This window comes from Rhipicephalus sanguineus, chromosome 4, assembly GCF_013339695.2.
Source record: "Rhipicephalus sanguineus isolate Rsan-2018 chromosome 4, BIME_Rsan_1.4, whole genome shotgun sequence".
NCBI classification, from domain to species: domain Eukaryota; kingdom Metazoa; phylum Arthropoda; class Arachnida; order Ixodida; family Ixodidae; genus Rhipicephalus; species Rhipicephalus sanguineus.
This window is the reverse complement of record NC_051179.1, coordinates 96,372,774-96,394,254: the sequence shown is the minus strand read 5'-3', so window position 1 is coordinate 96,394,254 and position 21,481 is coordinate 96,372,774. Positions and strand designations below refer to the sequence as shown.

At 46.3% G+C, this 21,481-nt stretch overlaps 1 protein-coding gene across 1 annotated transcript in view; it reads left to right on the top strand.

Annotated features, from left to right (window-relative positions):
• LOC119390458 (uncharacterized) overlaps window positions 1-21,481 on the top strand; it is a 437,697-nt gene that overhangs the window by 92,805 nt on the left and 323,411 nt on the right. The gene's annotated exons all lie outside the window — the stretch shown is intronic.

Sequence of the window (21,481 nt, the reverse complement as noted above, 5' to 3'; positions counted from 1 at the left end):
CGGCGACGGCGACGGCAAAATCCAGCCGAGACTGTCCATATAATTTCTATCGCAATAAAAAAGTTTAGTTGCGCAACAAATCATCCTCTAGAATGTGTGACCTAAGTGGTGGTTTTACGTATCAAACCATTCTCGCAGGTTGAAGCCTGTTCCCGAACAAGCGTTTAATGAGAATACCTCTATGACAATGTGTGCGAGCACCAGCAGCACTGAAGTGCACGGTGATTTATTCATACAATATCAATGTGTTCGACCTGCGTATCTTATTTTCGACGCGTATGGCGGCAGTACGTATTGAGTGCGTGTTTGTGTGCCCGACTTTTCCGCATTTCCGCTAGAAAAGCACAATGTGTGAGCCGAAAACAACATGAGACCATAGCCGTGCGCACAGGGGGGCAGGGGGGGGGCGGCCGCCCGCCCCCTGATCACCTAAGAGGGGGGGGGGGGCGCGAAATCTGCCCCGTGCATTGACCCTTCTAGTCACCTAAGAGGGGGGGGGCGCAAAATCTGATGGGCAACCCTGAGCACGCCTATGCACGAGACAATATCGTAGATGAAGCCTTCGTTCATAAGGATTGTTCTCTGACAACGTAGCTGTCCCGCACATAATGGCGACAATGAATTCTAAGACGGCAACCACGACGACCGTTGAAAGGTCCGTTTTCCACGTTCCGTGAGCAGCTTATGGCGCTACCTACTTTCAAGGATGACTCCGATGCTTTCTTCGAGAAATTAAAGATACGTAAGTTCAAACTTATCCGTCTTTGCACAAATATCATCAATGGAGAGGAGAACACAACGGCGAGGCGCCGAGGACTGTTCTGATAAACACGAGCGAATGCGTGAGTGCCTTGAGGCGCACCGTGTCACGGGCCAAACGACGACATGAGTTCGCAATAATTGGCACGGCTGAAAAAGGTTATTTCGTCAACATCGTCGTGCCGACAGGAGCGGCGGCCGTTAGTTCCAGAAACCGGTAACGCTGACGCTCCGCGGTGTGGCCGCCGATGTTGACGTCGTTCGAGTGAGGTTCCTCGCCGAAACTGCAGCCGCTAGAGGGGCACTGGTGCATCGTTAGCGATCCCCTTCGAAGCAAGCCGGTAACAACAAAGCAGACAGCTCCGGAATTCCACACCAGTGGTTCAGAACGACGCCTGGTCAAACAGTCGAAGAACGCGTAAGCCTCACTGTCGAACACGCCTAGTCGCCGTACGACGACCCGCACGACGCGTGGCTTTTCGGACTTCAGTGAGGACGTCGAAGTCTTCGTGATTGTCGCGAAAAATACTTTCGGGCACGACGGGGGTGGAACTGGACTTTCGCTACGCACCAGAGTGACGAAAGTTAGGCTTCGAAAATAATGAAATGCGGAATAGCACTCTTTCTTAGCGGCTTAGTTATTTTTTTTTGTGGGTAGGGTTTGTGCTGATAAAGTACAGTTATACTTTTTGCATATCCTTGTGTCTTTAGTGCTGCGCGTCTTGGTCTCATTTTCTGTTTGATAAGTGGTATGTGTTGTTGCGTCAAACGGGTCCCTTCCTTCTCCTGAACACAACATGAAAGCGTGAAAATTTCGTGTTACAAATGGCGTCGCATATGCTTCCCTTTGGTAGAGACGATGATGGTGCGGCTCGATAAATAAAGAGGCAGTATGCGACATTTTCGAATGCAGCGCCTCAAACACGTCCCGATGCAATCACAAAAAGAGGCGCGGGCGTGTTATACTTGCAGATATATTCTATGTGTTTTCAAAAAGAATTGCTGCATTTTGTTCGGAAAACTGAATCCTTTTTTGTCGCTACGCTGACTGAGGTACGTCTGACGACGAGGTTTGTTTTCTAACACGTGGTCTTAAAGGAGTCATGAATCACCCCTTGGGCTTGTTGAAAAAAGCACATCCTGCGGAAAGCTGACACGGCTATGAACTGCTCAGCCAACTATTGCAGACGTGCACGCCACGTAAAGGCTGCAATCGGAGCGCGAAGTTGTTGTTTTCTCAGGCGCCCTCTTTTCAAACAGAGGCCGGTTCTCACTCTCGTCGGTGGGCGGAGCGCCTGCCGGCTGACGTCGCGTATCTGCTCCTCCGCGTCGCGCAAGACATAGCATCCTCACTGGCTCATAGCCGACATAAATCGAGAGCGTAGTTCAGATCAGATGCGCTTTTTGCCACGGGGTGCCGCCACTTGTCGGCGCCGCACTCCTCAGTCTGCTAGCTTTACACGGTAGCCGCACTCGAGCACCCGTATCACAGCGTGATGGCGATCGCGTTTCACGACGCGCGCTGACGTAATTTCTTTCCCCCGTGCCATCTCTCCCTGTGTAGCTTCCAGTGCGCTTGTTCGGACGAGAAAAGAGAGAAAGCTCTGAGAGCGTGCGCCAAACCCCCGTAACTCCGCTCGTTCTTGGCGGATTCGAGAAATTTTTGAGGCAATCGATTCGGAAGGCAGTAAACTCTGATACTAAGGTCATTAGATCATTACTTGGAAAAGTGGTTCATGACCCCTTTCAAAAAAGGCTGTTCGAATGCCTGGCGTAGAAGCACTTGAAGAGACGCGAACGATGCATCTGATCGCTGCATACTTAAACGTCCAACATGATGATGGAAATTCTTACCGGATAATATTGCCCTGTGTACATGGCAATATTTTTCACCGTGACAATTTTTCACCACATAAAAGTGCTAGACGTGTAATTGCTGGGCAGCAGCCGTACCTGAACGTACCGGAACCTTCACGAATGCTTGCGTCTTTTCTCATCAGTTTGCGCGATGACACTAATTCTTTACTGCTTCCTTAGGTGCATCCATGGACGGCACCTCCCGGTTTGTTATACGAGTGAATGCGCCCTATCGTGGCACTGAAAGGTTGTGACCCTTATTTTATTCATGCACTATGGTTATAAGGCGGAGATAATATTATCTTCAGGATTAATTGGAAGCAGTTCTGTTAAGGCGCCCTTCGCGTAGACTTTGCTGCTCGCGCGTGCACTTCTCTGCAAATGTGCCAGAAAATAGTTCACATCACCATGCTTGAGCGGAGTCTGTATAGACCTTCCAGGAACAGAGGCGATGATAAGTAGGCGACGTCCTTGCTTGTGGTTAGCTGTAGCAGAGCACTCGCCAACAGCAGCAGGAACAACACTGGCGTGGTTTGGAATGCAGGTTGAACGATTTAGATGATGATTGCAGCCTTAGAAAATGAATAATACCCACTGGCAAAGGCACCTATTAGAGGCCCTGCGTCACTTGTGGGAACATTGCTTAGCTATTTTGCTGTTATTATATTTCGCACGTGCACTCTTAAGTAGCCGTTGCTAGCCCCTTTTTAACCACTTCCCGAGAGCATCTGCACTTCATGCTTTGCCCTCGCAGAAAATCCATAAAAGCGTAAGAATTAATATCCCCTATGAATTTCGTTGATGTATGCATGGAGTAATAATGATATATGGGGTTACGTGCCAAACCACGATATGGTTATGAGGCACACCGTCGTAGAATACTTAAAAAAATGGGAGCGAGATTGGAGCAACGGGTTGCGTTCCTCCTTCGGAACAGCGACTTTCTATTTTGCGGACGCTTAGGCCACTCTACGGACGCTTTACTCGTCGCGCCCTCTTACGGCAAGCGCCAGCGGAGAAACTCGCTAGAGTGACCTAGAATAGGGGGAGTGTCCAAAGCGCCGGCTCCCGCGTGGGCCTTTTGCCGTGAACTCCCGCGCCGCGCCGCTGCTGCGCCGGACCCGTGGGCTTTCGCGCTCGGGAAGCGCGCGGAAAGCGAGGGGCGTCTGCTACGCGCTGTAGTTTTTTGCGCCGCGTTTCCACACAGGGCATTTGAAGCCTACTTAACTTCTATAATGCGGTGCGGAATGGAGCTTATCCATCTTTAAGTATTGTGTTAGTGCTGGGGCAACAACAGGATGCAAAAAATCCTGTGGCAAGCGGCATCAGCGTGGCCTAGTTCCGGTCACAGAGATCGAGAACGTTAGTGCATGTGTAAAAACGCGCAAAACGGACACGCACAAGCATGAAACGAAAAAAAAACATTACTCGCATAACGCATGCACGAATTAAGAGTAACAAAAAAAAATCACAGCATATCCACGGAGTGAATGATGATGAGTGGGCGAAGCTGCGGAGGTTCATCGGTAAACCGTGAATATTCCGTGAATTCTGCCCAGTACATCATCACCGACGTGAGATCGGGCGCGTTTATACTAAAGGTTCGATGAGTTATGACGACTTGCAGCTCACTTTAATTTTACATGTACGCTGTGAATTTTCATTGTTTAGAAAACCATTGCTTTAGAAAAATCTGGCGTCTTTCGTTAAGCAGCTGGCGTCTTTTCGTTTTGCTTTATAAACATCTGGCGTTCTTTCATTCTGCTTTTACAAAACATCTGGCGTCTTTCGTTGGTTTATTTCATCAATCAACGGCGTTTTGAACAAAATTTTTATTGTTTAATCACGCACAGGAGAAATCTCACCAGGCACTACCTTGGAGGTAAACAATGGCTGCTAAAGGGAATGAGAGACAGAAGAAGTCGGCTTTTAGCTAACACTTACACTTCTACTTCTACTAACGTTTCCTACTGGAACATGCCAATGGCTGAATGGGGAATGAGAGACAGAAGAATTGGGCTTTTAGTTAACGCGCACGCTGCGAATTTTTTATTGTTCAACAACGCACAGGAAAAATCTCCCACCGGCACCACCTTGGAGCAGGGGCGTAGCCACGTTAGGGCACACCCGGGCCCGTGCCCCCCCCCCCCCCCGAAATTTTTTTTTGCCATAGCATACAGAGCAGAAAATGACACTCGACCACATCTGCCTGCTCGTCCCCACTTCAGATCAAGGAGGTGCCCCCCCCGAAAAAAATTTCTGCCTACGCCCCTGCCTTGGAGGTCAAAGCGTAAGACTTGTTACGGACTACGACTACTACTGCTACTACTACTACGACGACGACGACTACGAGGGACGAACGGGTGCCGCCTTAAGGAGCTTCGCCCCTAAAAAGTAAATTGCTCGCGCAGTCAGCTGAAATACTTGCGCGCAGTGACCGCTTCACACTACGAGCGTTTTACTCATGGTCGCCACTGGTTTGCTAGCCTTATGCACACCGCTTTATTCGACAATTCATTATCCTCCACTAGCTCTTTATTATGGACGAAGCACACCGGGAAGACGAAAGGGAAACAAAAAAAGTAAAAAAAAAAGAGTACCGCAATGCTGTTGGCTTATTTTTGCTTCTGAGCTAGCGTGCAACAAGGCTCACCGTGCGCAAGCATTTGAAAGAAAAGCAATGCCAGGTAAACTAACTTTATTCCACAAGATTTTGCATAAAAGGCGTAATATAGAAAATGCTTTACAAATATCCAGATATCATGCAACAAAGCTACAAATGCCCGCATTCCTGCTGTACAAGCTGCCTGAACGAAAATACGGTAAGGAATTGACAAATAGAAGTGTAATATCTCAATCACTTCAGAAAATTGTTGAAATGCAGAGATCCCTTATGTACCTAGGCTGAAAAAGTAAAAATGCAACAGGCGGTAACATATATATATATATATATATATATATATATATATATATATATATATATATATATATATATATATATATATATATATATATATATATATATATATATAGAGTGCGGTGGCCACGCCCCAGTCGAGGACGTCGACCTGGGCAGGTGTGGGTGGCACCCTTATTAGTGCCGTGTGTGACGTGATTGGACCATCTCAACATGGAATAATTCCCCCATTTAGGGAGCTGGGGAGAAGATACCCTTTATAATGAGCCACCAAGCTCATTTTCGCTAGGATTTTCTCGCCATGTAAAGAATGTTTTAAAATCTCTGTTAAGAATGTAATCGCTGTTGCCTTCCTCCAGAGTCTCCGGAGCCTGCAGAGGCCGGTCGAACAACTGGATGGCAAGCGGTGGGATGGACCGGATACCTCGTTTACTGGCAACCAGCGAAATCAAGGCAGCACAACACGACCGCGCGGTGTAAGGTCGTGTTGTGCTTTGCTATGAGATATATCGAGTCTCTTAGCCCAGTCCTGTTAAGAGTTCGATAGTTTCTGATTGCCTAGGAATTGTGGTTATTTTCTCATTAGAGAGCAGCTTTCATCATGTCATCACCCGAGTAAGATACATAAGCAAGACCTTATACTGATGTGCAAAGTGTTGGGTGTAAACGTGAGCGGAATACGCAGAAAGCCTCAGCTTTCTGCGTGTTGCGATCCCGGCGTCGGTCTCGGTGACGGTGACGGCGTCATTGGTTGTGAGCGAAACATCATCATCTTGTCCGTGACCAAAAAAATCGAGAAAGGTGCAAATAAGATAAGTAATAAAAATCTTCGGGTTCGATCGAGAATTAAACATAGGCCGACTGCGTGTCAAGTAGGTGTTCAGAGCCACGCTATTTCTTTAAGCATCTTGGGGTAAAAAACTCTATGAGTAATCGATAAAGACACAAATAAAATAAATAATAAAAATATTCGGGTTCAAGTGAGAATTCAACCCAGGTTGTCTGTATGGGAAGCAGGTGTCCTACCACAGAGTCACGCTATTTCTTTTTTTATTGCGATAGCAATTATATGGACAGTCTCGGCTGATTTTTGCCGTCGCCGTCGCCGCCGTCATGCTGCGTATATGTATAAGTATGTATATATACATCAATATCCCAAAGAAAAATAATTCAGAAAAATGCTTCCGAAGCGCGGAATCGAACCAGCGACCTCTGAATTCGCAGCGCGGTGCGCTAGCACTACTCCACAAAGCGTACATCCCTCTGGCAGCTAACGGCGAGCGTTATATACACACCCTTTACCGCTTGCAGTCCTTCGGGACGGAGGCGCTTATAAGCGTTTCTTCATTACCATCGAGATGGCGCTAGGAGCGCGACGCCAGCTCTCTCGCTTCTTATATTTGCGCAGCGAGAACCTTGCCCTTCCGCTGTCTGCTCGCGCGGGCGCTCGAACAAACTGCCGCAGTGTTTATGATTCTCAGCAGATCGAGTTACGTGGTAGCTCTCACCGCGCGTCGCGTGCGTGTAGCTGAAAGCGTTTCAGATGTCGTGCACGTAACGTAGTACGTGTACTTTTCACGTTTGCGTATGAGAAGTCCCTACGTACGTGAAATTAAAAATGTCTAGTAGCTGCCGGGTAGTGATGCACGCACGGTAGTCGCAGCGCGTCCATCACGGGCCGCTTTTCTTGCTATCGCATTCATCGCTTCGCCCTTGCGGCGAAACTGTGACTTTTTTTTTAATTCATCGAAGGATGACCTGTTATTACTGTGAACCGCGCACTACATAACTCGTTACATAGAATTACCTTAACATACACAACACCCACATTGTTCCCTACAGTAGGAGGCATTTCAAAAGTCAGGCAAACATACACAAGCATCCAGAAGTGCAAGTCACTCCGGAACGGGCTCAAAAGTCTCAACAACACTGCGCACTTGAGCAGCTTCATTTAGGAAGACAGTCCTCGTCGATCGTGCTGGCTCGGCGTGTTTGTCAATCATGCGAGTTTTTCATAGAAAATAAGGTCCTAATAACATGAACAAATCATACGGTGTATTAGCGGTAAGACTCTTTTTGAAAGGCAGGAACCTACGTCAAACTTCGGAAATCAACACTGTATGAATGTCATGTAGTGGAAGGAGTCTCCTTAACACATGTAGTATTTCGTGGCAGAATCGTAGAATCGCGGCAGGCGTCAAAACATGCGAATTGCGCAACGAGTGGGTGTTTTAAAGGCCCACCCAATAGAAAGCGATCAGACATATTTAAGCATCATCATCAGCAAAAGCATCAACGCAGAACAGTTGCGTAAGTTGGCGTGTTGCCTTACGGACGCGTAGTGGGCCCTTCGCCGATTCGCAAAAGGAATAATTATGACGTAGTGGGCACTTAACAACTGTACTTGCAGTAGACATTCTAGGATACCTTAAAACGGCCAATGTTACGTGCGCAGTCGTTCGTTTCATAACTGCACGGTTGAGGCATGCGCTAAAAACGGAAGCTAGGCTAGCAATTGACAAGGCGATGCGCACGGGGCCCGATTAGTCTATCGCGTTGTACTCTTGAAGGCGAAGCTTAAGCGTTCTCCAAAGTATTCGTTTTAGACAGTAACTGACACTTGTATGTACTTACCTGAACCCACGGCTAAAAAAATACCTCTTCATAAATTGGTTAAACATGGTTCTGTGTAAGTGTTTCTGAGATTTTGTGCTTTTTTCGTTCGATAGCTGTGTAATGTGGAAGAGAGTACATCTTTCATTAGAATAACATAGCATGAATAATAGCCAGCCATCCGACGCGCCTACACGTACATCGTTTGTTGTCTAAGTAATAATGATAACGGTAATGTAGCGAAGCCTTGGAACTTAGTAATGGGTTGCGCTCTCCAGCGCCTTCTAGTGCGTCGTCCTCTTCGGCTCCTCCTGAAAGAACGCTGCTCGCTCTGAAAGTCCGTGCTTTAACCTGACTGTCGTCATTGCTTGTTGTTGCTGAGTTCCGTCAGATAAACGCCTTAACAGTAATAATAATCATCCACTCAACATATCGTTTATTTCATGTGCTAAAGAATTACTGTAAGGTAATATCACTGAGCAGTTCAGGGCAGGTTATGATACCGCGAAGAAGCTTGAAAGAAATAGCAGAGCAGCGAGATTTCATTGGCAGCGCAGCTACCGCAATATTCGCTGGCCTGTCGCCTTTTTGGCGCAGCACACGCAGCCAAATGATATTGTCTCTTGCACGTGGATTTTCAGGCAGCACTGCAATCATAGCGTGCATAGGAGCACAAGTGAGCATGTCAGGTGGCATTTTTCTGTATTTCCAAGTATTTTTAGTAAGCACAAACGCTAATGCTCAATAGAAATTTAACTATTAAATAGTACAGTTTTGAAACTGATCTACAACTTCCTCATTGGAATATTTTGTCCATCTTCGTTGCTTGAAAAGCTGCCTCATTATTGTTGCTTAATTACACCATACAGCAGAACACATAAATACGCCATGCAATAGTCCCCAACATGCATGTGGTCGCAGTGACATTATGTGCGTTGACATATTTTTAATCTCTCTCTAGACATAGCTGGGGCACGCTGTATATGCTCAGGATTGTGTTTTTTCAGTGGTGTTGCTGCTATATATTGAAATACATTTGCAGATCCCAGACGCATATCGAAGTTGGCAAGTTGGGGAAGAAATATTGCGGTGTAATATTTCGGCATAGGTTTTGGAGATCTCAGTTCTCCAGATATTCTGCAAACTCAACCGAGAGAATGAACATCCAGCATATCGACGCGCTTTGTGCGAGATGAAAATTGTGAGGCGATATCAAAGACTACACCAGGATTATTAGGGCCAAACAACGAAACGTTCCTTTCCTTCGACCGCGTCCTCACCTTACGTGAGGCCTCCTTACAGCCAAGTACCGACGGAGGAAGCAAGCGTACTCTGAAAGCTCCCTTCACCTTTCCTCGTGGGAGGAATCGTTGCCGCGCTCCTGCGTTCGAGATTATCGAATATAAACTTTGCTCACAAGCGTTTATTCTGTAAAAAAAAGTTGGGTCACCACATCACTTCCAAATTGAAGTGTTAACATAGAGACACGTGTTCGCTTTCTTGCAACTGCTATTACTAAATGTGAAAAACCACCGTAGTCGAGCGCAAAACGTGGTGCGTTCTAGCAACACTGAAACGCCCGCCTCTTTAAACTAGATAAACGCTGTCAGTCTAAACGCGCTTCACCGTGCACGCACGCTCGCCTCTCCCCAAGAGGTGGGGTGGGAGGGTTGCCTCGGAACAAGCATCACGTGGGCTAGCTCATCACGTGGGCTAGCTGTGAGGTGAAGCGCTCGTTCAGGGCCAGGAGCGGACCTAAGGGCGCACGAAGGCAGCCCCAAAGCAACCTTAAGCTGAGGAAGCAAGCGCCAAGGGAGCCTTCACCGAGGGCTCCTCGGTAAGGAAGCTTTCTGAGTGACATAAGGCGGCCTCGCCAAAATGAAGGCTTCCTTACTGAGGAAAGGAACGTTTCGTTGTTTGGCCCTTAATCTCGCAAATCTTACACAGGATACATAAATAATATATTTTGAGAATGATACGCTAAAAGTTTGGCGATTGAACCTAAGACTCCTAAAAACAAGAACCTATCTGAACCCGCTGTTAATTAACAAGATTTATCCGTAGTTCTCTACTCCTGCAACATGCCAAACATGCCACGAAACCATAAACCTCACTCATATGCTCTGGCGCTGCTCCGCGTTACGCAGAGACAAGTAAAACACTGAAGAGTGGTGGGACGCAGCTCGGCGCAGTCCGAGATTAGAGGGGCAATTATGGGCAGTCCAACGGGCCCGCGAAGCGGCCGAAAGGCTAGGTCTTTCGGTCCCAACGTGGGAGCGGCCCGCTTCGGGCTAGCAAACTAGCACGACCTATTGGACCTCAATAAAATTCTTTCACTCATCATCCATTGAACCTCGTCACTTTGATCTTAGCAGTACTCAGGGAAGGCTACTGCTCTTGTACCACTCGGATGAAGAACACAGATCTGAATGGAGCAGGTGAAAGTCGCTAAAAGAATGAAGTTCTTTAAGTATACTGATGTCATCGGCATAATGAGGGGAATAAGAATTCTTAATAGAGAAAAAAGCAAAAAAAGCCTAATATTGAATCGTCAGAGATCCCGCAAGTTGTCTCGTACAAAGCTGACGTTCGGCCATTTACTGTAACGTAACATGATATAAATAGAGCTGTGCAGGAGATTCACAACTGAAGAGTCAACATATATGTGCATGAGTATAAGCATAAACTGTGAATGGCTGATTACCTGAAAAGCTTTGCTAAGGTCGCCGTATGGCGCAGCAAAATTTCCACGGGGGAGAGAGCACAAAAACACTACTAAAACATCATCGCCTTCAGCATTTATTCTGCTTCATTTAATAAATAAACACAATCAACACACAGGCATCAAGGCAGTATTACAAACTACAATTTGGTTTACTGCCTGATATTTTTGAAGACATTGAACATCGTGTGCCTCATGCGGTGGGCCAGGCCTAGAAATGCTTCCTACAATTGTTATTTAGAAGAGTGGCCTGCTGGGCAAGTTGGTTGTGCAACATTGTAGAAATCAGCGCAAAAACCAAGAACAATGAAAAAACATTGTTCATCCCTCCGTCATAGGAATAGGTAAAAGTAAAACGTGTCATTACTGAGCTGGTTGTATATTTACTGTGCATTGATATCAGGGAGCTTGCTCAATGTCTATTGGTGTTTAGCAGCTATAGCACCGTTTAACGTGGATGTGACGCTTGGTGGCACATATCTTGATCCCGATGACTAATGTCCATGATCAACGATTAAACAAACCGTTGTTGTAGCTGTTGCAGTTAACGGTGAGAACGTAATCAGAGAAAGCGGTTTGACAGCCAGAAGCGCGTCGGCTAAGGTCGCATGGATGCTATGAGTGAGCCCGAGGCTTGGGCTAAGCTTGCCACCACACGGTGTGTTAGGGCGTTGACGAAATTCCACTTCTCCTATTGGAAACGCGCTGAATGGGACGGACGCGTAGAAATGACGCATTGCACAAGCTAATGGCAGAGGCCAAGGTCATGACGCATTACTTCACTTCACCGCTCCCAGACGGTGGCACCACCCCGTTGGTCAAGAGCACTGTGAGAGAAAGTAGGCTATGTAAAAGGCGTGTTTTTAAAGCCTCCAGAGTATGTGATGGTGGCGCAGTGGATAGCGTGTCCGGCATCTGTTATCGCAGAACGAGAGGACGAGGGTTCGACTCCCGCTGATGGAACTTTATGCTTCAAGTTTTTCTTTGCAATGTGATCGTGTGCATATTTTCGCCGTCATTTCCGCGACGGAAGTACGGCACTGATGTTTTGGTGGACCCCGGCATACAACACTTTCGTGTTAAAAAACGGAAACAATGAAATGACCACACGCACACAGCACAAACACTCTTTGCTCTGCGTGTGTACGTGGAGACCTTTCATTGTCTCGGCTTTTTTTGCGCCGATTTGAACGATGAAGAACTTTTCCACCATTGGACCCAAAGGAAGTGGTTATGTGGTTTATTCACTGAACCGCACCCGAGTATTCGAAGCCAATGTTGTCTGATTCTGAAACTTCAGTCGTTGTGTGATCAAAACTAGGTCACGCGCAGTGGCCCATCAACTGTTGTCGGGTACAACGTAAGGACAAATACAAGCTGCACCTCTAAAACTGCGGCACTCCTGGAATCCATTTGTGCAAGAGAGCTGTGCTAAGTGGCTTCTGTTCTTGCCATGAGTACTTTCTCGCGGCTAATGTAAACATTTCGCAGATTAATGATAAAAATTCGTCATTCCAACTTTGAATAATATGCTTCCCCGGGTGGTGATGTAGGAATCTTTGATGAAAATTTCCAGGAAATTCAAGTACTTTGATCGGAAACGAGCGACATGAACGTGTGGCTGTATTGGGAAGTCTCCCTCTTGAAATACGCGTAAGGTGCTTGACGCCACGAAAACAGAGAAATGAGCTTGGATATATGCTGCTTGCTGATAGAAGAGACGCTAGAAGACGAAGACAAAAAGGCAAACGAACCCAAGCCGATGTAAGACATGGAGGAAATCTAAAGTTCCTGAAGTGGTTCACAAATTTGACTGACTGAGAAGAAGGAGCGTGTTAGCGACGCGTCAAAGCCTCGCCAGATTGCACGTGACACTAATTGATAGATGCGCGAATTGTGGGCAATCCGAGACCACAATGCATGCGTTATTCGAATGCGTTGCTGCTAAAGGTGTATGATACCTTGTTTGGCGCACCTTTGGAGTTAGACCTACATCGCTGTCGCAAATGAAAAATGGCATGCTTGCCTAGTGAGTACACTTGGTCACAATGTAGGTGATTTCGAGACGTCGGTCCAAGGCAGAAGCTCGTCGACAACCACAGCGTGCAGCGTTTCCAGCTTTGCACAGTGTTTATAAAATATTCGCATACCTAGTTGACGAGCTGGTGTTGATGCCTTCTTAAGGCGCTGACACATTCGGTTTTTCGCATTACGTGGGCAAAAACGAATTTCTAGCAGCGCCACACTGAGTTCAGAAACAGAAACAAGTTACCAGACTCCTCGTGCTACACTCCTCCCTCCCCTTTCTTTTTTCTTTTCTTTTTTTCCCATGTTCTTGAGAAGTACGATGCTTTTAATTAACATGTTTGTTCTTGTATAGTTGATTGGTAGCGTAGAGTGTATTACTGCAGTTTGCATAAGATTGCGTCTAGCGTTCCTGTAGGTTCCACTGACGCAATTTGTAAGTATTTAGTTTATAAGCGTATCTAGCGCTTGCGTTTACCGGCTCAATAAACTGTTCCTTGTGGATGGGGAATCTACGCAAATTTTGGGGGTTTGACGACGACGGCTGAGGATGTAGCTTACATTGATGCTTATATTATAACGGGCTACAGCTGACTTGTGTATGCGTATGTGTGTGGACGGAAAGGGGGAGGCGGAAGGTAGGGCATAGCATATTGAAGTATAGTATAGTATAGCAATGAAGCAAAGAAGAGAAATGGGGATGAGGACGAGGAAAAAAAAGAGTAGAGTGCGCCACTTCATCACACATGAAGTTTCTGGGAGCTGGCTCCCCAGGTTCTCAAACTGGGGCGAAGTCCCGCGCCGTAACCCTCATCCATTGCTCCCGCTAGCTTGGCTCAGCGCACGCTCGCGCGACAGAAAAGTCTTCTCTATAGTGTACTAGAACAATAGTCATCTCCCTCCTGGTATTCGAGGCCTTGATGATGATATTAACGCAGGCAAAACCACATATAGCATGGCCAACTGTAGCATGCGGCGCTCACTCCACTCCGGCGCGTGCTCTAGTTTGATAGGAAAGCGCTTCCTCTGCGCGCTTCCTCTCTCTTTCGACAATCGTCAGTCAGAGCGCTTCGATACTAATAACATGAACGAAGAAGACAACGCGGCGGAGCCGAGGGCTCGCAAGGCAGCAGTAGCGTGAGCCAGCAGTACAGGATCTACATCTACATCTACATCTATAGCGTGAGCTCGCCGCCAAGGCCTTGCGGTGAGAGCTCGCGAGGCCGCAGAGAGACGTCAGCGGCGTGCGGACCCGGAGATACAAGCCGGCGAAGTCGAAGCAGCGCGGAAGCCGCGGCAAGAGAACCTCGAAGAGGTACCTGCGTGGGTTGCAGCGGCCAAGCGCCGTAAGCGGTCGCTACCTGAAGTTGGTGGCGCCGACGAGCGCTTCAAGCGCGATTTCCTCGACCACACGTTCGGCCACAGCGGAAAGATCTGCGACCGCTTGCGGTTCGCCAACTACCTGACCACAATCGCTATTATAACAACGTGTCACGTCTTTATATAACAGCAGAGGAATTGTACGCCTTGTGAAAGAAGTGAAGGATGATTGAGGATGTACAGTTGCCAACGTGTCGGACAACGTGTGTCATGTCTTCATATGATGGCAGAGGACTTGTACGAAAAACTCACGGGTTTTCCCGATTCTCTCCGAGCCAGCTCCTCAATCATCATTCACTTCGTGATATGGCGCGATTTTTTTCTTTGCCGCCGTGGACGCCAACCAGGCTGCATGTTTGGAACTCTATCGTGCGCTTGCGCGTGAACGCGAGCGTCGCTGAAGGGCAGGCGAATAACTGTTCCGCACTTCCGACCGTTTTCACGTTGAGTGCAGCAGCATACAATCTCAGGGCGGGAAGCACTTTAGGGTCTCGGCGTGCATCGTGCATCGTCGTCTGCTGTCGAGACAGTCCATTTGCTTGAGCGCAAGAGAGGGCGCCACCGCCTCAGCGCTCCCAGTGTGACGAGAGAGAGCAAACGGCGCGCGTTGATTATGAAAACGCTTTTTCTGCGATGAACGCTGCACTACAAGCTCGCAAGTAACGACAACGCGCCCTCGCCCGCGATAGACAACGCCGACGCAGGCAGCGTCTGCTGGCGAGTTTTTTGTTTGAAAGAATCACAGCATATCCACGGAGTGAATGATGATGAGTGGGCGAAGTTGCGGAGGTTCATCGGTAAACCGTGAATCTTCCGTGAATTCTACCCAGTACATCATCACCGACGTGAGATCGGGCGTGTTTATACTAAAGGTTCGATGAGTTATGACGACTTGCAGCTCAATTTAATTTTACATGTACGCTGTGAATTTTCATTGTTTAGAAAACCATTGCTTTAGAAAACTTCTGGCGTCTTTCGTTAAGCAGCTGGCGTCTTTTCGTTTTGCTTTAGAAACATCTGGCGTTCTTTCGTTTTGCTTTTAGAAAACATCTGGCGTCTTTCGTTGGTTTATTTCATCAATCAACGGCGTTTTGAACAAAATTTTTATGGTTTAATCACGCACAGGAGAAATCTCACCAGGCACTACTTTGGAGGTACACAATGGCTGCTAATGGGAATGAGAGACAGAAGAAGTCGGCTTTTAGCTAACACTTACACTTCTACTTCTACTAACGTTTCATACTGGAACATGCCAATGGCTGCTAATGGGGAATGAGAGACAGAAGAATTCGGCTTTTAGTTAACGAGCACGCTGCGAATTTTTTATTGTTCAACAACGCACAGGAAAAATCTCCCACCGGCACCACCTTGGAGGTCAAGATCTGGTACTAGCGTTACGACTGCTTAAGCACTACTACCAGAGAATATCTATCACTTTAGAGAACGGAAAGTGTACCTTTGGCTGTAGTACGGAAATAAGGGTAGCGGCGGCGTACTGAACTGTAATAGAGCGAGGCGAGATGGCGCTGCAAGTACTATCATCATCATTAAACAAACGCATTTTTGCGGCTGCTTTGCCCTAGTCGCGCTACTGCGCTTTTTGCTCCCTGTGGTATTTTGTTCTTTGTCGTTGTTAAATCGCGGCTCGCGTGTGTAATAGTTATCGCCAGGTGACCAAACTGGCCTCGACTGGCAAAAACAGCGTCAATCAAGTAAGGTTTGCATCGTTTATTGTGAGTCCCCAAGGTGGTACAAGCAATGTATACAGTCAGGTCCAAGCAAAACAAGTCACTCATACACGTCGAAAGCTTTCAACCCGTGCGTGTGTAATGAGTCTAAAAGCTGACAAATATCTGCATATAACTGAACACCGAGATCGCTGAAAGAACGTTGCTCTCATTGTGTTGCGGCGTCCGAGTTTAACAGCATAGCTTTAGGACAAGGGTCTTATCCTGCCGTTAGTTATGCGGCGCTTGGCAGGTTGTGTTGATCTTTAAGTGAGTGCATGGTGGTGTAGTTTGAAACGAAACATGCGCTACGCCGAGAGATAGCTAGCGCAGTGAGAGCTATGTAGTTTTGATCAATTTTTTACGTAAACAATCGCGGATTCGTACAGTTCTGCATCTTTCTCGCTCTGCGATGTCACCTTGAATGCGCTACAAATAAGGAATATCGCATTGTGTCTACAGGGTAGGCACGAATTTCTCAGCGAAATTCTCGGCCGTGAAGCCATTCAGGTAATAGGTGGAAGAAAATATTTCAGGCTCGTTTTGTTCCTCGTTATAGTTCAGTTACACAGTTTCTACAGCTAGAATTTCTTGGCGCTAGTAGTAATCGGACTGCTGAGTATGCAGCGTAGATGAATGCTAAAGAAAAAGAGACAAGGCGAGTGCTTGCAGATTCCAGAAGCACATTTCTAAGAAAATAAGCTTTAGGCATGCAGTGTACATCTTTGTTGGTGTTCTCACAGAACACTAAACAACTGCTCAGCCACGAGCACAATCTTTGTATCACATAGACATGTCGATAGAACTTGAGCCCTATATTGCAAGCAAACACTCACGAAATAAACTGGTAGGTCATGATGTGCACCTGTGCCAATGCTGGATAAATAAAGCTCATATATATATTGCATACTTGTTATTGTGTTATTTACTTTTTCAATATATTTGGGCTTGGAAGCTCAAGTATGTATTCTCCCTGCCACTTTTAGAAGCTCCGGCTTGAAATACTGCCACATGCGCTCCTTTCTTTCTATGTTTTACGTTATTGGCTAATTGCACGTGTAGTTACTGCGTTGAGCAAACCGTGCCAGATTGTCTGGGAACATTCCAGATTATTTTAGGATCTTCTGTTAGGCGCGCAATCGCGAACAGCTGAGTGTATTCTTCAACTAACGCAGCCACCAGTGATAATGCTCGAATGTTCGATGCCGCAGGTATAAATGTCGATGCGCCTTGCCGCGGATCAGTTTATTGACGCTCTGTTCACCCATTTCAGTGTGCAGTGTGTATTGCTGTAGTTTGACTTTTCGTTTCCCGGCCACAAGCTCGGCCAAATAAAAAGTTTCATCTTGGACACACCAACTGCTGCTTTCGTCGACGTTACGACCCCGTGACAATACGTAAAATCTTGTAGTGTGGCTGTGGATAAGTCCAAGTTCACGTATGTTTTAAATTACCTCTTCGATTTCCTAGGTTTTTTTCGCGACAGTATTTCACAGACTTTCACTTCACAGTGCTAGGTGCTACAACTGTGGCATGTTAATTTACTCAAACAGCAGAAGTAGGTGTGCTCGAACAAATTTGGAACATTTCTCTGCTATATAAAAAAAAAAAAAAACACTACCATATTCACTGAACACACTCTCACTCTTCACGACAACGTAAACGTGCTTGGTGAAGCTGTGCTGGAAGAAGTGCTCGTCACACTTATAATTTTTTTATTAGCTGTAAATAATTTGAAGGAGCTGATTGAACATATGTGCAAAGGCTAATGTAATTGAGCACAGCCTTGTAAAGCTTTGTCGTATCTTTTTGTAAACTTCTATGATCTAAACACAGTTAATTAAGGCAAAACGGTTTTGAGCGTAGTTTGTAAACTGTCTCATTAGGCACAACTAAATGTTGCATTTATTTGTGCGGCGGCTGTATTTTCGATGGAGGCGAAAATGTTTGAGGCCCGTGTACCTAGATTTAGGTGCACGTTAAAGAACCCCAGGTGGTCGAAATTTCTGGAGCCCTCCACTACGGCGTCCCTCATAATCATATCGTGGTTTTGGGATGTTAAACCCAGATATTATTAGATGTTGGAAAGACTGTTAATTCCCCTCACTGCCGTGATGTTCCTTTTGTAATGTGATTTATAATTTAAAAAAAAACACGCCATGTTTAGAGACCCGTTCGGTCTCTTAGTTTTTTTTAATTAAGAAGACTAATGATTAAATGTGGCTCGAGAGTCTTTTTATTCTTATAATCTTGCCCAGCCAGACAGACATATATATTCACCTTTAAATTTATAATTTCTGATTATTCACATGCAAACCATGATATAATTATGAGTCATACAGTAGTGGGCAACTCTAGATTGATTCTAACTGCCTGGAGTTAAACAAACGCAGTTGTAGCCTTGAAGAAGACAAGACTGCTTGTCGAAACATTTGCTCCAGCGACACCTCTTGTTCACAAATTTTTCATCTCTTCAAGCTTCCGTCTTTCCCTGAACTTCAGACGCAGATCTAAGCACACGAGTGTCTTTGCATTTCGCTCCCAATGAAATGTGACCACCGTGGCTGGGTCACATTGGCTGCGTCGTTGAGCTCAGCAGTACCACGTAACGTAACTAATGCACGGAGCTAGTGTTCAATTTCAACGCTATTGCGGTGTAGACTGCATGACACAGTAGACAGCTAATACTTGTGGACGATTGTAGGCACCCCTCCATGAGACGCCTGGTAAACCATTCACAAATAATGCATTGCAAGCGCGAGGTTCAAGATGACCTGTTGTAGCAGACGTTCACATGTTTCGCCGCACTTGCAGAGTGGACGTTCGGAGGTAGTCACCCTGTCGTTGCCTGGCAATCCTGGAAAAACAAGTAATGACATCATCAGACATTGATGAGCATAATCAATGAATATTAAATTTTGCAAAAGTAAACATATAAACACAGTGAACAAAAACAGCGGTTTGTTATACATATATGTAAACGTACCTTAATGCATGTTGTATCGCTCGGGCTAGCATCTTTACAAGGCGTGTCATGTAACAGGTGCCTTGCTCATTGCACACAGCTGTTTCCTTCTCAGGCCAGGAGGCTACAGCAGAAAAAAAAAATTCTGATTATAGTGACGGTTTTTATCACACTAAAGTGAAAGTACACTCATAATTATGTGAAGCTTTTGTTATACTAAATGTGTAGTAAAAATAACCTAAACTGACAACAGGAAAAATGAGACCTTTAAACCTGGCTTCTCAAATGCGACTCCGGAAAACTATAACCCATATGTTTTTTGCACTGATATACGGGCTAGTTACGAAGATAAATGCGAGGCGTTGGTGATGCAATTGCCTTTCTTTATTGCAGCGGCCTGGTTAATGTTAACCGAACGATAACTCAGCAACTCGCACCCACGTGAAGCCACGCCGCAAGGAACGCACGTTTTCTCATCTACAGAGTATGACGTTGAAAAATTCAATATTTCATTGCGTCGCCTTCGTGTGACACCCGCACAAGCCATAGGTAAAGGAACTGAAGCAATGGGTTTTTACTCACCGGTCCGCATATTCTCGGGCTTGAAACGAATGTCATCCGGTGAAAGCTTCAACGGTCCCTTCGTTCCCCCGAAGTCAGCTCAATGCACTTCGCGAAAGCATTTTAACGAATCAAAACAAATAGAACGAAAGTGAGTGTGTCAGCCGGCAGTGGCTCAAAACATTTACAGCTAAACGAAACAGCGCGAGAACCATCCGAATGCACCGCGAACCGTTACTTGCCGTTGCCCGTTGCGCTGCCTCTGCCGCCGTATATTTTGAAACGAAGATAATGATGCCGATAGGCTGCTGACAACTACGAGTCTGTTGGAGCAAAAACTATTACAAAAGATTGATGACGCGGTACCTGGCAAGGCAAGGCCACTTTGTATAAACATGAATTTGTTTTATTGAAGTGCAACAGTAAGCAAACAACTAAACTTCCTTATTTCAAGAATATTTTGATTTGAAGTTTGGCCCCGACGAGGGCGCCCCTACCTAAAAAGTCAAATAGCGTGAATGGCGGCCACCACAACGTCGCCATATTGTCCTAACGCAGAGGTTAGTAGATCCACTCCCGGTGTTTGAAGCTGGAACTCGCCGCGGTCGATTTTTTCGCCCTCTGCGGTGATCGCTGGAACTTGAGACTTTCCGGGGCCTGCTACTACGAGGGACGAACGGGTGCCGCCTTAAGGAGCTTCGCCCCTAAAAAATTCATGCCATATCCATGACCTGAATGTTGATTGAGGAGCTGGTTCGGATATATTCGGGTTTTGACCGCGTTATTATCATCATCAAGGTTTCGAAGAACAAGAGGAAGAAGACTTATCCTTCGCGCGAGCGTGCGCATGCTACAGTTGGCTATGCTATATGTGGTTTTCCCTGCGTTAATATTATCATCAATGCACTTGAAGAACAACAGGAAGAAGACCTCTTTCCCGCGAGCTACGCGTGTGGCGGTCGCCTCTGGAACTAAGGTTACGCTTACGGCGGGTGACTTTGCCCCAGCTTAACCTGGTGAGCCAGCTCCTAAAAGCCGACTGCTCGCGCTGCACAACCGTCCACCGGCCACCCCTTATATATAGGCACTAGACCTTGAATGTAGTGCCGGTGGGAGATTTCTTTTGTGCGTAGTGAACAATAAATATTCGCAGCGTGCACGTTTACTAAAAGGGGACTGCGGGTCTCTACGTCTAATTTCTTTTCTGTCTCTCAATGCCCATTAGCAGTGATTTTGCTGTGGGAAACACCGGCGACCACTGGATGCTTTTCCCCGCCACAGGTTTCACCTCAGTGTAACTGAAACACCCTTCCCTACAAGTTTCTCCCGTCCCCAAATTTTTCTTTTTCTCATAACATTGCCAGGTATTGAACAGTGCAGTTTGTAAAGCAGTTCCACGTGTGTCGATATATCGAATGTTTGCCATTTGAAATGATATAATTGTATTCTTTGCCGCATTTGACTCACCAATTAAATTTCTTCAGTTGTTTTCTTTGCACGTGTGATTTTTTGCTGTTCAAGTCCGTGTAGTGAATATTTTGATAATGCCAATGCGGGGAGTGAGACTGCTAACATAGTTGAAAAGTAGTTTCACTTGCGTAAGTTATTGCGACATCTACAATGTTAAATAGTACGAAGGACGAGGACAAAAGGAAGCGGAAGCACACAGGACCAGTGGTGTCAGCACTGGATATTTGTTTGTGCTTTCTTGTGTCCTCGTCCTTCTTGCTGTTTAACTCTGCAAATGTTAACAAAGGCTCTCGAGCATTACATTTGAAAGCGATAGAGTGATAGTATTAACATAAGGTGGCGTTCGTAGCAAGGACGAACGCTTCGTGCGAGAGGGATATTCCCAGCGACCTTAATATTTGTCACCACTCTTCGGACGATATTGAAGGGAATGGCAGTGCTGTAGCGGCAAATCAGAGCTGTGGTGGACTTCGAGTCTAAAGAGG